Source organism: Otolemur garnettii, unplaced genomic scaffold (genome assembly GCF_000181295.1).
Source record: "Otolemur garnettii isolate 467f Iridium unplaced genomic scaffold, OtoGar3 scaffold00245, whole genome shotgun sequence".
NCBI classification, from domain to species: Eukaryota; Metazoa; Chordata; class Mammalia; order Primates; family Galagidae; genus Otolemur; species Otolemur garnettii.
Genome location: NW_003852640.1, coordinates 1,463,801 through 1,468,554, shown reverse-complemented (window position 1 = coordinate 1,468,554; position 4,754 = coordinate 1,463,801).

Below are 4,754 nucleotides of genomic sequence, written 5' to 3'. Positions count from 1 at the left end.
TCCTCCTGCCACTTCCTTGCCATGCCCGAGGCTCTGGGTCAGAACACCAGGTCCGGATGGTCACACCAGACAGTGTCACAGTGTTGATACTGCCCACAGCTATGGCACCCCAGGCTTATACCCTCCTGGAGTCAGCCCTCTCATTCCCTTTCTCTCCCACTCCCTCTCTCTCTCTAGCCTGCCCCCTACATCTCTCTCTGTCTATCTCTCTCCCCCATCTCTGTCCCTCTCTCTCTCTCCTTGTCTGTCTCTCTCCCCCATCTCTGTGTCTCTGTCTCTACTTCCCCATCTCTCAAGCTCACTCGCCTCCTCTGTGTCTTGGCCCATGTGTGGCCTGTCCCTGCACTGTCAGCAGCACAATTCAGGCCCTTCTCTTACCACTGGGCCCACCATGCTAGGTTGACCCCATCCTCTTCCCAAGGCTTTTCCTGGAGCCCATGTCTTCTCCCTTCGTGGCTCTCTCTCCCATTGTGGAGCACTTCATTCACTCTTTCCTTCAGGAAGAAAACCCTCGGACCTCATTTACAATGGTCCTTAGGGCTGTGACAGTCCTTGCTGATGTGTGGGTTTCTGTCCACCAAATGTCAAGAAGAGCCCACAGTCCAGAGGTGGAGACTCATCACAGTCATTAGAGGGCCTGGCTGGTCCTGTGCAATCCTCTGGGCTCTGGAGACAGCTTTGTGCACCTGGACCCTCCCAAGGAAGCTCCCTCCACCCCCCATGTAGAGGGGGATCCTTTTGTAGTGCTCCCACCCCCAGAGAGTCCCTCCCTTAAAAATCAGTGGCCAGAGGAGGGCATCTGCCCAGGCAAGGTCCTGACTGCAACCCCAGTGTCCCAGTCAGTGGAAGGGAGACTGGGGCAGGCGAGAGGCCCTGGGTGTTCCCTGAGCTGAGGTCACCTTCCAATCTCAGCTGCATTGTTCACAGTCCAGCAGAGTGTCCTGAAACCCAACCCCAAAGCTCCAGTTCCCTCTGGCCGGGCACGCCTTCCCCAGATCCAAAGGAGCCCTGGAGGTGGTGATGTAGGGCCAGTGGCAGGGTGTGATGTAGAGGGGCAGGACTCTCCCAACCCTGCACCAGAGCCTCAGCTGGCCTCCAGTCTATATGCCTGACTGTGAGCCTCTCCAGGGTCACATCCAATGCCACCTCCCCCAGGAAGCCCTCTTTCTCTCCACCTTCTTAAGACCCTGGTGACCCAACAATGTGGTCATCCTGGCCCCTATAAATGAATTCCTAGCAGGTCCCTGGCCTCTGGCCTGTATCAACCCCTCCCCTACCTCATGCTCCCCCCCCCCGCCACCCAGGAAGCCTCCATCACTGGTGGAGTCCCCCTCCTGCCTTCCCCAGCAAGATCTTCACGCCTACCCCGTCCTGCCTTCCCTCCTGCATGCTGGCCGTGATGCCAGTGTCTCCCTGGTGGTGCAGAGTGGCTGCAGTGTGTGCACAGGGGCCCAATCTCAGGCCTGCCCTAGAACACCCACTGGGTAAGCTCCTGGTGCCCCACTACCCTTGACTGCTGAGGATCCTTGAAGGGAGACTGTCACTGGGAACCCCACAGAGCCAAAGTCCCATCCCTCCTGCCACCTTCTCCATCTGCCCAGTCTCAGCCTTGAGTACCCCAGACCCCCACAAAATCTATGATAAGTATATTCAACTTTGGACAGACAGATTTGATTGGGAAAACATATTGAGCTGAATTTCATTGCATTGAGAAAACAGATTCAACACTGCTTGGAATTAAATTCTTTTTTGTTTTAATACACATGTACTGGCCCCAGTGGTTATTAGGAGAAAGCCAGACCCCAGTGGCCTCCCCATCCCACACCAGCCTGGGACAGTATCCTCAGGTCCACTGCCCACTGTGCCCTCCGAGGTTCTCCTGCCCTTCCTCCAGCTCATGGCCTCTGCCTACACCACCCAACACAGGGACCCCTGGTGGAGGTGAAAGGCTCAGGGCCACCTCACAGCAGTCAGGAGGGAGGGGTGGGGCCCCTGCAGGTAGGTTGGCCTGACCCCTCTGGGGAACTTCCTCACGGGATTCCTGCCTCTGCCTAGGGCAGCCTTGGGGATTCCATGCCCTCTTTCCTCTTTCCAGAAGCTTTCTCAGCCCACCGTCCCCGACCCCAGCCTGCCCTGTACCCTGCCAGGGACCTCAGTCACCAGCACCTGCTCCGCGTCTCATTCCCAAGGCCATGCTTGGGGACCTAATGGGTGTTCACAGACAAGTACTCCATGGCTCCAAGGGTTCAACAATCTGCACCCTTCAGCCCCTAGAGCCGTCACCCCAGATGCAAAGCCTGGGTCTCCCACCCTTGTCCCCACAGCCCTTCTGCCCTGGACCCATGCACTTGCTGCCTGCATCCCCTGGGCCCTGAGCTGTGCCCTCCATCCCCAGCTGGGCTTATCCTTTGGCCCCAGCCCACCTGGTGACCTGAGGGCAGTCCCTCCCTGGGTGAGGGCCTCACCACACAGACCTGCTGGCTCAGACCCAGCTGGGGGCCCAATCTACCAAGCTGTCCCACAGACCTTTCCCAGAGACTGTCTCATTCGGCAGGGACAAGCTCACTGGGGCAAGCTCAACCTTCCTGAAACTTCACCCAGTCTGCAGAGTCTCACAACCTTTCTGAAACTTCCCTCCATGCCCTTGGGCCCACACTCTTGGCTCCCTCCACCCCTCAACCCAAGCTCCACGGACCAGATCAGCTCACAGGCAGCTGGTCCCCTGTTGGGGGTGTGCAGACCCAGGTGCTCACAGTTGGGGTCTCTGTGGCAACCAAGACAAGGGGCAACCAAGCAGGGACCCCTAACCCGTGAGGAAACACTGCCCCCTCAGGTCCCCAGGCCCTCCCCTCGCTCTGCCCTTCCCTTCCTTCCCTCTCCTCCCCGCAGGAGCAGACCTCGCGCAGGCGCACAGGCCTCCCGCCGCTGCCGGGAGACAGCTGCGCCAGCTTGCCCACTTTGGGACAGCCCGGGGCGCTGGTGGCGGCAACTCAGAGTGTCACTTCTCCCGACACTCACGCGGTGCAGCGGGCACGTGGCCCCTCCAGATGCGCGGAGCTCTCTTAGTTGGCGGCAGGCGGCGACCCGGGGCGGCGCCATCTGACGCCCTCCACCCCGCCGCGCCCCCACTCCCCACACCCGCTGCCATCTGTCGACTGTGGAGCCGCGCCGGAAGCCCTCCCATGTCCCGTTGTCCCCAAACCCCCTCCTCCCTCCGCCACGACGTCCTGATTGCAGGAATGGGGGCGGGGGAAGCCCCAACCTCCTTGCGGAGCACCGCACACCGGATCCTCCGAGGAATCTCCTGCTCTGGGGCCTTCTACCAGCTGCTGAGATCGGATCCAAGCGCCAGCCTGCAGGTCCCGGTCCCTGTGCCGTCACCTCAGCGTCTGGACCCCCCACCCCACCCCCTGCTCCCTGCGCGGCCACCCTCTGGAGGCTGAGGGGCCTTTTCCCCCCTGAGGCTGCTTGTGGGCCTCCTTAGGTCCCCTCCCGCCCCTCCTGCCTAGGTGGGAAGCTGCTGTGCAGAACCATGCAGGGGTGGGGCCCGGTCACCTGCTCCTTCACCCCACAGCAGGCCTGTCATCACCACCCACTACGTGGATGAGGAGAACATTCCACCCGCTGGCCCCCAGCCCTTCTCCTGGGAGGGAGGCTGGGCAGAAGCTGAAGCTGCTGTTGGGGACCTGGCCAGGCCAGGGACTAGCTCTGGGATGTAGAGAGCAGAGCCCACCCAGGCAAAGGAAGGTGCTCAGTGCCAAGGTTGCCCTTCACCCTCCTCAGTCTCAATAAAGTCACTAATTAGCATCCTGACCACTCAATTAGTTAGGCTGCACGTGCTTAATTATGACAGAGTGTGTCAGCGGGGTGGGGCAGCGCCATCAGCCCCCACCAGGAGCTGGGTTTATTGACCAGAAAAGACTTATGAGGAGACTGCAGCCATTGGCAGCCCTGATTCCATAGCCCTGGTGGGGGTGAGCAGAGGGGTAGGGAAGTGGCCAAGGAGACCCTCAACCTAAGTATGTATGGAGATTTCGGTATCCTGGGCCCAGCTCACCCAGGGCCTGAACTGAGTCCTCCCCCACTCCACACCTCTGGCCTCAGCGTCTACCTGTACCTGCCTCTTGCCCTCTGCCTGTGGTTACCAGAGGTATCCAAGGCAGTGATGGGCTTATGGCTAGGGCCACAGGAGGGGCAGTTACACCTGTGCCCAGCCCTTTTCTGTTGGGGCTGAGAGCAAGTGTGTCCAAGCCAGCTTCTCCCTGCAGTCTCTTCCTTCTGCTCACGGTGATAGCAGGAGTCCTTTCCCTTTTGGCCCAGACCTGTGGGCCACACTGTTCAATTTATCAAATGCTGTTTCTAACCACCAACCATGGTGGCCAGGTACAAGTTCCTCCTGGGCAACCCTAGACCCAGAGACACCTCCCTGTTTACTACTCTTAGTTTTTCCCAGAATTTCAAGAGATTGTGTCTTACTCATCTCCCAACTAGATCATGAAACTAACAAGGCCCTGGTCTACAGTGGGCTCTGATGGTAAATTATGCAGTGGAGATGATGGTGTTGGTGGTGATGATGATGGTGATGATGGTGGTGGTGGTTGGTGATGGTGGTGGTAGTGGTGGTGTTTGTGGTGGTGATGATGGTGATGATGGTGGAGGTGATGGTGGTGGTGCTAGTGATGATGGTGATGATGGTGGTGGTGGTGGTGATGGTGGTTGTTGGTGTTTGTGGTGAAGGTGATGGTGGTGGTGGT